Below are 12,557 nucleotides of genomic sequence, written 5' to 3' on the forward strand. Positions count from 1 at the left end.
GGGTTTCTAAAATGTAGCTAGCATTGAGAGCCATTGGAACAGACATATCCACAATGAGTTAGAAGAGGATGTGTCTATGGCTGTGGAAGACTCTGGAGAATGAGATAAGAATTATGCTTAAAGAACAACAGAATTGCCTGAAGGGCAGTTCTGTAGACATGGAAAAGGGATGCAGAACTGAGGAGAATAGCAAAAGAGGTAAGCTTCTACCATCACCAAGTAAAGAAGAATGGGTCTGGGAAGGAGATGAGTCTGAGATTCCAGAGGGTGTCTTAACCAAAGACATATCCCACTCTGTGACTCTGTAATTGCCAGTCTGCAGCAGGCACAACAAATTCTGCATGAAAAGAGCTTCTGAGCACACCTATAAACTGCTATTCATGTCGTTCTTGAGGAGACATGTGAGAGGAAAAGTTGCATCAAAGGAGCTAACATTTACTTTCTCCTGTGTGAGATTCTATAGAAGACACAAACAAAAGACATGATCCCTGGTTTTAATGAGCATGTTTCCAATGAGTTAGAACGATTATTGTAAAGTGAATATCAATACTCATGTGACATATTATTCTGAATTTTCACTTCCAAATCATTCTTCTTTACACCTCTGATCTTCAGCTCAACTTTAAGAACTATTTCGAAACAGTCTGTAACTTAGTTGTTGCATAGTGGCTCAGACTATATATGCTTTGGTTTTGGAGAAAGGAGACCACTATGGATGAACTTCAGAGAAGGCTGAGACCTGAGATGGACTTGATGGCTAATCTGGCAATAGATAAGTGTATCCTTAGTCCCAGGGATAAGGATATCCTTGGTTTCTCCTATCACTTTTTCAGGTGGGGTAGTGAGAGACAAGTCAGTTTTGTTGATTCCTTATTACCTTCATGGTATATACCAATATTTCCAGAACAGATGACACTTCACACAAGTCACCTGCCACAAAGGACTCTGTTCAAACTTCCACAGTATTCACAGTGTGTTCTGATTCAACCACACATGCCCAACAGCATAATACCATAAAGGCTTCACCAGGATAAATCCATGGACATTATATGTAAAGAAGGAGGATTAAGTCTAAAATCATAGTTGGACAAAGAATAAATTGTGTATTGATATTACATTACAATACATGACAAAATAATATTTTGTTTCCAGACTTTATAGCTATGCTGTGAGCATCTAAATTAATTAAAGCTAGTGTTCTGGAAGAGCTGTCACCAACAAGCCCCATCAAGAATAGAATAAATGAAAGGAATCAGAGAATAGGGAGAAAAAGAGATGGAGAGGTCCACAGAGAAGGGGACAGTGTCAAGAGCAAGGAGGGATGACATTCAGTAGGAAGTCAGCCAACACAGGCTGTCTGCTTCAGGGTCTTCCTGAGGACTATCTTTTGCAGGAGTGATCCTAGAGTTTCCCTAAACCCACAGCTGGCCAAGATTGGCTGTACATCAGCAACACCTGAGAAGATACCTAGTGGCTCAGAATCACTGAAACAGGACCCAGGGTTGCATAACTGCTAAAATTGCCAAAGTTGGTGCTGATGTGCAGCCATGCACTGCTCTGGAAGAGTTCTCACAGGAAAGGCTGGGAATGGATCACTGTAGGCTCCACCATCCAACCAAAGAGTATAAGGTAGCAGACCAGAAGTTTTAAAATTTAGCATGTCTTGTGTTCAGGCCAGGAACTTGCATCTTTAACAAGCTCCCCAGGTTGTCTTGATACTAGTGGTCCAAGGACCACAATTTGAGAAACACTGTTTCTGGGCTGTGAGTTAATGTCAACTGGTAGAGAAAGCCAGATGACCCAGTGCAGAGTCCTCTGAGGAAAAGACTGGGGATAGCACACCTAGCCCTGCTATGGTTTGGATATGGTTTGAGAGTGTCCCCAAAGGAACATATATTGGAAGTTTGGTCCCTCATGTGGTGATGGTAGAAGGTGATGGGACCTTTAAAAGATGGGGCTTAAAAGAAGGTAATGAGTTCACTGGTGGTATTACCCTCGAAAGAGACAGAAGTTGGTCATACAGAATGAGATAGTTGTTTTCCTGAGAGTGAACTTTTTATGAAAAAGAAAGATTGGCCCCTCCCTATTCTCTAAATCTCTCACTATAATTCCATCTACAACAATATGACCCAGTTAAGGGACCATAACCAGAGGCCAAACTAATATGGTTGCTGTATCTTGGACTTTTAGGCCCTATGACTTTGAGTTAAATCAACTTCTTTTTTTTATGAAGTATCCAGCCTTGTTATAGCAATGGAAAACAGACTAATAAAAACTCCTTCTTTTCCAGCAAGTGGGCAGCATAGAATGAGTATTTCTACATACTATGTAGGCCATGGCCTCCTTATGGGAAGTGGTGGATTAGACTGAAGTTGGAAAGGAGAATCATCAGTTGAGCAGAGGAATTGAACTATTTCATAAACCTGAGGGTTTCTCTCAGTTCTTACTTGGTAATGTTTCTATGTAAAGTAACTGTTGTTGTTTGGGTGTTTTAAAGAAAAAAATTTAAGGGGCTGGGATTGTAGCTCAGTAGTAGAGCACTTGCCTAGCACATGTGAAGTACTGTAGTTCAATCCTTAGCACCACATAAAAAAAAATAAAGGTATTGTGTCTGTCTACAACTAAATTAATACTTTAAAAAAGAATTTTAAAATATCAAGATATATTTCTTTGAAATAAATTATTTTGTTTTTATTGAATATTTATTTTAGTATCAATAATAAAATGGCTTTGAATGTATTCATAAGGAGACAAATACAGCCATTGCTTTTAAATAGCTTAAAATATTTATCATATTTCATACTTATCAAATGTTTTCTTTTTTATATATTCAATATTCACAATAAAATTATGATCATCTGCCAACCCTATAACAAAAAGAAAATTAAAGTCCAATAGATGGCACTGTTTGCTACTTTTTACAAATGCATTCTGAGAATAGTCACCACCAAACTTATATATTTTTAATTGTATAAGTTCAACTTCCATTTTTTAAAAGCATTACTTACAATGATTCTAATCATTATGTCTTTTCCAGGCCCACATTAAGAGAGTCTGCCACAGTTTATTAAATCAAAAACTACTTCAGAATTATTAATCTTGAGAATAAAAAGCATTTACCTTGATCCTTCTCTTTCAGTGTTCCTAGGACAGCTGTTTTTCTCCTTCTCTGTCAACTCCCCCACACTCTACAGATGTGATCAAAAAAAGATGAGAGTTCAAACATTAATTTCAATACAGAACTACACTTGTGTCTAATAAAATTATGTTTATATTGAGAACACAACTAGCTGTCCTCAAAAGTTTTTTTTGCAAATATTATACTGCATTTATAAAAAAAACCTTATATTGTCTTTTGACATAAGAAAAGGAGTAGTATAGGTAGGTCTCTGAAACAGAAAGGGCACAGGTATCTTTGGAGATCTGGTCCCAGCTCTAATCATGTAGAATGGTAATTAGCTTTTCTGCACATCCGTCTTATCACATTTATAGCTGTGATAATAATGCCTACTCCATATGGTTATTATGAAAATGAAATTAGATAAAATATGACACCCACTACAGTACACAGTATATGGTAGATACTCAGTAAATGGTACTTTGTTTATGTTATAGTGAGCTTAGAGTCAGATATGCCTTACACAAAGCTCTCTTCAAGGAGTCCAGAAAAATAAGTTCTATAATCTCCATTATCAATATGTTTAGTCCCAACTCTCCTCCAACCTAAGCAATGCTAATTTACTGTGTTTTCTCATCATTAGCATCAAACCTATACTTTTGAGCTTCCTGGGCTTTGGAGGCACACAGAGGCAATGGAGAAAGCATCATTTACTGTTGAAGGTTAAAGCAGTGTACTTTATAATCTCTTCCTCAGCTGCCAAAGCCAATTTAATACAGGGAGGTGAGCACATGGCTGAAATGTTTAGCACAGTATTTATTTTTCCCATCTTGTCTTAGGATTATGAAAATTACATATTGTCTACAAAAGGTAGTGTTTCTAGTTAGTGATAGTTTCCCAACATCAGGGCAGTAAATACATCAAAGCGCCAACTTATTCTGCATGAATTAAAATTTGATTATCTGTCAGTATTCAGTTTAATTAAAACTCAAAAGTAATGCAGAAAAAGATTTTAAAAATGAACTGAAATATACAGAAGGAAGAAAAATACCAAGAAGTAAAGAGAAAAGGGGGAAAAGAAAACTCACCCTAACAATAGCTTGAGTTTTCTATATTTATCCATGTGTATTTGCTTCGCTTGGCTGTCAATTTTAATTGGTCTGCAACATACTGAGGTTCTAATGGATTCAGAATTTCAATTGTTGTTGCTTCCATCTTTTATAGTATCCAAAATGCAGTCTATTCCTAGTGAATACTAAGACTTTCTCTTATTATAGAAATAAATAGCTTATTAAATCTACTGTTAGTTTTTATAGCTGATGACACAACTCTTTACAGGTGCAGAAAATGGGAAACTGTCTCCTTCACAAATCATATTTACTTTACTAAGAGCAACGATGATTCATCAAGGTTGTCCCAATGCTAATTAAGACTTTGTAAAGGTTAAAACTAAGGTAGGTTTATACCAAAATGTCATAAGCTCACACTGGTTTGCATATCTTTCCAATGCAATTGCTTTTGGGATGTCAAGACTAGCTTGAAAAAGGAAAAACCCTATTCTGTGTGTGAATGGGTATGCAAATACATGCATCTGTACAAAACTTGGTGATTTTAGAATTTGAGAGGCCACATGATACACACACACACACACACACACACACACACACACACAGAGATACACACAGGCCTTGGAAAAAGGCAGATTTGGATATCTAGACAGATTCTATCATTTATTACCTTGGGAACTTATTCAACCTTTCTGAAGCAGAGCTTTGTCATCTATAAAAAATGAGAATAATAACATACGCCCTACAGGAAGTGATTGGTGTACTTTATCATATTGCCTAAAATGTAGGAGATGTTCAATACCTGATTAAAATTCAACTCAGTGTATAGGTGGGCCCTTATATGACTTGATATTGAAAATCTAGATTTTCAACAAGAAATTAGTTGTTGATGATTATTTTCAAAGGTTATTTTATGAAAAATATCAGGAGAATCACTTGAAAAAGCATTTATTCATGTACACAAAATTTTTAAAAATAGTGTTGTGAAAATTTTAAGTGAAATATACCTATAGAATTAACAGAACACCGAAGGACTCAATGTGTTGTTTCTGGACCATTCATTTATTCATTCCTATTAATAAAAATGAACCATCTTCACACTTGGGTAAAAAAATCTAATAAGTACTTATCTATGTTTCACTTTAAATAAAATTTGCTGATCTTTAGATATTTAGGTTTGCTAGTTTAGCCAGTGTCAATATGTTACATATATTGTCATATATATATATATATATATATATATATATATATATATATTATGCATAATACATATATATAAAATACATATATATTTTTATATAAATGAATACATGTTTTGCCCTGTTCAGAAATGTTAGTCAATATGTGACTAATCAGCATATGAAAATTAAAGGGAAAAAAATAAACATGAAGAAAAATTAAGAGTCTTGGTATAGGAAGATGAAACCCACTTTCCTCTGTCATTTTTCTGCGTGTCCCTCAGCCTTAACTTGATAAAAAATTTGGAGAAGTACAAAAATTCTCAGATGACTTTATTAATGGGATAATAATATTGAACTACCCCATGTTGATACTGACTGAATTAATAAATCCCAGGTTGTATGTTCTATAATTATTCAAAATGTGATTAGAACATATCATAAGGTCTTCATTTTAAATAAGCTTTTCTTCCAAGAGAAATGATGATTCATTTGTGGATGGATGATTCACTTGTCAGTTTTTCTGGAAAATGAAAACCAGAACAAGAGATGTGGGTTTTTCTGTAATACAACAATATGTGTGTTGGAGAAAATCTTTAGAAAAGATTGGTGGTCAATCTTGAATTGATTCTGATTCTGAGAAATGAGATAGTAAGTTCAACCACTCATTCCTTTGAAAAGATATTTAGCTAAGATGCTAGTAAAAAAAAAAAAGACAAAGCATCTGAAAAGTGATAGCATTAATAGAAAGGATGTTGATTTGGTCCTGAAGCAACTGCATATATTAAAGATATGCACTGTGACTAGATTTTTGTTCTGATCAAGGGTTGTAGGGATTTCTAACAACCAATAGGTTAGCATCTCCCTCACCCAGATCTGTCCTTCCACATCTAAGAAAAGTAGTCACTGAGAAGTGCACAGCCATTCTAACACCCTTCTGAACTTCATTACTCTCAATGCCCACCACCCTTTGAAGCTTGATGCAATCCACGAATGGCTCAGAGCTCTCCTAAGCCATTAGCACAGACAGAGGACATGAATATTAGATTCCCTATTGTAAATCATGTGTATCCTTGAATCAGTGTTTGGCTTTAGGAGGGTGGGCATCTGAACAGCTCACAAGGCTTTTACAGTTAAATACACCATGTATTTTCTTAATGAAATAAAAAGCTAAGCTTTCATTTTCTAGGGCTTTTCCATTTATTGCATTTTGCAGGTTATAGTTAAGTCTATGAGAGAAGTGGCTACATCACTGAGTTACTGAATGCAACTTGTTGGGAGAAAGATAGGACTGTAATGCAGTATTGGAAACAAAGATTAACAATACCTAACAGTATGGATTAAGCAAGAGTTAGATGGCAAGGATATCAGGCCTTTCCATTGATTCAGTAATTTGTTTTTAAGATCTGATTTGATCAGCATTATTAATAACTGAATAAACAATGATTTCCAAAGCACTTCCTATGGGTTAGGTGCACAGTTAAGAGCTACAATACAAAGGTACCAAAACAGATGTGATTTTGACATGTTCAAAACCCACCACAGTTATTGCCATGAAGTTTCTTTGTCATTGGTTAAGAATCACACAGAGATGCTGCAGGTGTGGGTCCTCCTCTAGCTGTGCTACTTGATGTAGGACCTTGGATGAGGCACATAACTGCTTACTCTTACTTATCCTCCATGGCACAGGAAGGATGATTGTCAAACTGTACTATCTGGCTTTCTCACAGTGTTGGTGTCATGTATAAATAAAAATTGAGAGGAGAATGCTTTGAATATTGTTAAGTAGCCATTTTCTTTTCTCCTTGCTATAGACAGAAATAATCACTCTCACCTCTTCACCTCACATGGATGCTGTTGCTTCTTGGCATTTATAGAACAACAATGCTCTCTCCCTGATTTACAAATAGAATTAGACAGAGTTCCTGCCCTGTGATTTTTAAATTAGGCAGATATGCATGATAAAAAGATGAGAAAACACACAATGCAGACAAAATTGTGTGATCATTAATGTGTTCACAGAAGGCCTCAGTGTTTTCATAGTCCTTAGGATATTTTCTTATTGTGAAAAAAAATGTAATGTGCATGATGTAAGACAAAAAGAAAAGTATAGTACAAGAAGACTGAAAAGAAATTAAAGAAGGGAATAAATGAAACATGGGTCAGGTGAGTAAGACCCCAATACATTAGCATTTATACAATAACTTAGATTTTACAAAACATTTATGAAAGCAATATCACTCTCATAATAACTTACTGGTATGTGCATCACCATTAGCTTAAATTTAGATCTGAGAAAGCTGGACAGGAGCTGGCAAAGTAATTTATTCTAGGTAAGACAGTAAGTGGAAGAATCATGGCTTGAACTCAGGATTTCTGACTCTTTAAGATTTGTGCATTTTCTATCTCCACATCACATCAATAAATCAATGGCTTAAAATAAAGCACTATCATCGTGGGATGGGGAAGAACTCTGAAAGATAAATTTAAAAGCAAATTCAAAGCCTTGGTTGAATTTTGAAGCATGGTCCCTTACATCTCCTTCATATTCCTGTTCTTGATTTTGCAAGTTAATTCCATTGGTTTCCAGAGCAATGCAGTTACTATGAGGGCTTTATGAAATGGTCATTCCAGGCCAACACTGCTTCCTTAAGAAATGACTCTGAGGGCTTAATTGTGGATTGTGGTTTTGTGTAAGTAATGGAAAATAGATACATCCAGGGCTGGGGCTGTAGCTCAGTGGTAGAGTGCTTGCCTAGCTCATGTGGGACACTGGGTTCCATCCTCTGCACCACATTAAAAAAAAACAAAGTTATTTTTAAAAAATAGATGTGCCCAAGTGTATGCAATGAAGTTCTCTTTTGAGCAGAGAAGCAGCTTCAATAAGTCAGAGGAAAAAGGAAGAGAGCTGATACCTTGAAGAAATACAGAGAAAATGGACAAGTGACCTCAATGGTCTATTGGTGGAGAAAGAAAGCAAACTCTACACTTCTGTATCCCTTATGGGCATGTCAACACCAGGGAAGGAACAAATGCTGTCAATTGTCTCATTTCACCTTTACAAAGGTCATGAGAGGTAGACACTAAGTTGTCACTATTTTTAAATGAGGATGCTGAAGTCTAGTGAGGCTAAAAGAAATTTACCCAAGTTCATAGACCCATGATTCAAATCCAGCTCAGTCTGATGAAAACTCTCCTTATAGCTTCACTTTTCCATGCTTCCTACCTTACCATTAAATATTAATATTTATTCTATTGACATTGGTTTGTAAAAATTAAGTTAAAGGGCGTATAGCCAAACTACAGATATAGTTTATCTCATGTGTTAACACTTTGTTACCTTATTATTTTCTTTATATTTGTTGAAATACAGAATATAAATTATTTACTTAAAACTTTCACAACTTACAACATAGGGTATATGTATATTTACAGAGAACTCCAAAAATCCCACCTGATTTAATTCTGTCTTCCTCCCCACCTCTTTTTTCCCTTCCATTGATTCTACAGTTTTAATTTTAAGAAAAGTAGCACACGAAGTCCTGGTCCCTTAGATTTGTAGAATGGAAGGGGCGGTATGAAGCTATTTTCTCTGGAAACCTGTTGCCTTCTGTACAGCTAGTGAATTGGCAAAATTATTAACTTTGGTGGACTTTTTGTTAATGGTGATAGCTTGCTTCCTGGATAAAATAGTGAGCATACTAATCTGCGAAAGTAGAAAATTCTATTGGAACTTGAACTGAACTTTGTTCAGTATAGTTTATAGACTCTTTTTAAAAAAATATTTCTTTAATTGTAGTTGGACATAATATCTTTATTTTTATGTAGTACTGAGGATCAAACCCAGTGCCTCACACATGCAAGGTGGGTACTCCACACTGAGCTACCGCCCCAGCCCTAGACTCTTAAAATATATATATATATATATATATATATATATATATATATATATATATATATATGTTGTAGAGAGACACAATACCTTTATTTTGTTTATTTATTTTTATGTGGTGCTGAAGATGGAACCCAGTGCCTGCACATGTAAGGCAAGTGCTCTATTGCTGAGCCACAACCCCAGCCCCCGTTTATATACTCTTAGAAGCAAAATATAACAAACTCCCCAGATTTTGCCTGCAGAATTTAACATAAACATGAATTCAACAATTCACCACCTCTGGGCAAGCCCTCTGCAGAACCTGTCCATGGCCACTCCAGTGAACAATCTGGTTACTTATTGAAATCAAGAATCTTTTCTGTTCCTCGGGGACTGTTGTATCAAATCCAAGGTTAGAGCTGGACCTCATTTTGGGGGTAGAGGTTAAGTAATGCAAAGCAACCACAGAATGGCCAGAGGCCAAGGAGTAGGGCTTGTGACTCCAGAACACGTCAGCACAAGGTGACATTAAAAAGTGCTCATTATTAGAAATAATGAAAGTAAAGAAATAAAGTGGGAAGGTTTCAAGGTTGACCAGTTAAAATTCTCAGGACTTGATGAGCAAAGATCCCATCTTGATGAAAAGTATGAATGAAAAAAAATTGAACTTTTGTGAAAGTGTTTAACTCTTTTTGCTAAAATGATGGCATTTAGATGGTTGTGCTTTGACTTGAAAGACATTTAAAGAGAACAATTATAAATTAAAAGAAATATCTGAAAGGATGTATACCAAAATAGTATCCAAGGTTCATCCCTGAGAGGTAATGTTACTGAGATTTCTTTTCTTTTTTCTTTATACATTCTGTAGTCCCCTCCCCACCACAATGAGCACACCCACTACTTTTACAATTAAGTTTGGGGATGGGAATGGCAGAGAACAGTAAACTATTTTTGTTTAAAAGAAAAGAAGTCTTATGGTTGGTACTAATCTGCAAAATGAATGTTTGCATAGTCAAATTAGCACAGCAAAATGTTATTGGGGAAGCAGAATCTGCATGACAGGGGAAAAGAAGAGAGAATAATTAAAAACAAATGAACGCAAAAGCCTGGAACAGTAGTAGAATTTATAGAATTACAGCACCTCTAAAATTATGGAATCTGCAATTTCCTGCATGTGTCAGTTTGTGCCAACTTTGGTTGTATGTGGTTTTCTTAAAATATCCTTGGAAAGGACTTCCAGGAACCATCAACCCAGTTCAACCTTCAATCTAGCAAATGTTTCCAGAATTTCTGGAGAAGCTTCCCATTCATGTCTGCGTTCCATTTACATCTGGCACATACTTTTCATTTAGATCCAAGATTATACTATGTCAGTACCCTTTCTTGTTTACATCATGTAATTTTTTAAACAAACCAATGAGGTAGGGTTGTTATCATATTTCACATGTGTAGTAACTGAAGCTAACTAAGTAAGGTGCCCAAAGTCACATGGCAAGTGATTGGCTGGGCTGGGATTTGAACTCAGATCTTATGACTTAGTGTCCTGTGCTATTTTCATGCTGCTTTAAGATCTGGAAAAGTCAAAAGGTGTGACTTCCTATTTCCCATATGAAGCTTCTGGGACCCCTGGGGAGGCAAGTTATGTAAATGTTCAATACATGGATGGCTGGGCTTTCAGCAGCTCTAATTAGGTAGATGGCTTTATGTCAATGCCACCATATAAGTGGCAGGGAGTCCATGTTACACTGCTTTTAACCATTGAAAATTTTTTTCTGTGGATTATTACTTTTCTACTCTTTATAATTTTATCATGAACTGAATGAAGGAGTTATATTTTTAAAAGTTATATTAACCAAAATATTTCTGTGTTAATAAGTAAAAAGAATCTGAGAAGGCAAATATTAAGAAATCCTAAAGAGTAATAATAAAATATTATATTAAAGTCATCCAAGAATAGACTGCTGGGTCTTTGTGGATACAGAAATTTCACACTACATGGGCAGCCCTACAAATTCTTTGATGGATTGATTATAAGCTGTAGCATATTCTAATCTTTCTACTCCGCCCAGGGATCCCCAGCATAGGTAATCCATAGTTTCCATTTTATATCCCCAATCTCAAATTCAGATGATGGTATTAAACTAGCTTTTTACTTTATATAACATGTGATAATCTAAATTATTATTACAGAAAGCATGAATGTGAAAATATGCACATATACATTGTTCACTAGTAATCAGTTCTCACCAAAACCATGTGCTTATTTAATAATTGCTCTATTCAGTCTTATTTGTAGTTTAAATTGAAGTTCATTGTACCTGGTCAAGTGATAAATTTGCCTACATCCACATTTTTGTTTTCAAGAATAATGATAGGTAAATTGTAGGCTCCTTACTCAGTGCAAAGAGAACTGATTATGAAGTAAGGACTTAATAGTTGTTTAACTAACTTTGCATGTGCATCTTTTTGTGTTGGCCATCAAATGAATTTCTGGGTTAAAAAAAGAAGTGAGGATATTATCAAGTCTACACATTCATTTTCCTTTAGCCATGACATATCAGTATGGGAAGGATCTATATTAGGCAGGGCTCTTAACCTGAGCACCAGAGAATATCCCCTCAACTCCCTGAAATTTTATTCAAACGTTTTTGTGAACATTTGTATGTTCATTTTTTCTGGAGAGAGGATCCATAGCTTTCTTTGGCTTCCATGAAACCCCCACACTTCATAAACTATTAGAACCATGGGTATATAACATACTACCTGCACCCCAAATTTCAGCGCTGATGATTGAGAAAGAAAACTTGTCTATTTTTTTGTTTAGAATAAATAATAAGCTTCTGATTTTATTTTTTTACTTTCCCAAGGATGTCTGACATCAGGTCAGAATTAAGTTGTCCTAAGAAGCATCTGGAATAATACAATGTATAACAACATATACACAAAGAAGGTAATTCAAGACTGCTTCTTGCTTCTGGGCTCCACTCTGCATTGAATTGGCACTTTAGTACTAGGTTCAGGTCAAGGTGTTTTTTATCATTTAAAACTCTAATGGACTAAGTGATCTGGGACCTAATTGTGTGGGAAATTACCTGTATCCTTATGCATGCTCACAGTCACTAAAATCCACAGCAGTGCACTTCAGCTAACGGTTCCTGCCCTCTCACTTCAAAGAATTGGGGCAACCTGTGCCCAGACTGAGAAGTTGACTTTGGAATTCATAGTACTTCTCACAGCCTAAATTTACCAGTCTTGAGAGGTGGAAAGCTTTTTTTTTTTTTTTTTAAATCTAGACTGAACAGTTAGATGTGATCAAATCA

Source organism: Spermophilus citellus, assembly GCF_964194105.1.
Source record: "Spermophilus citellus genome assembly, chromosome: 1".
NCBI classification, from domain to species: Eukaryota; Metazoa; Chordata; class Mammalia; order Rodentia; family Sciuridae; genus Spermophilus; species Spermophilus citellus.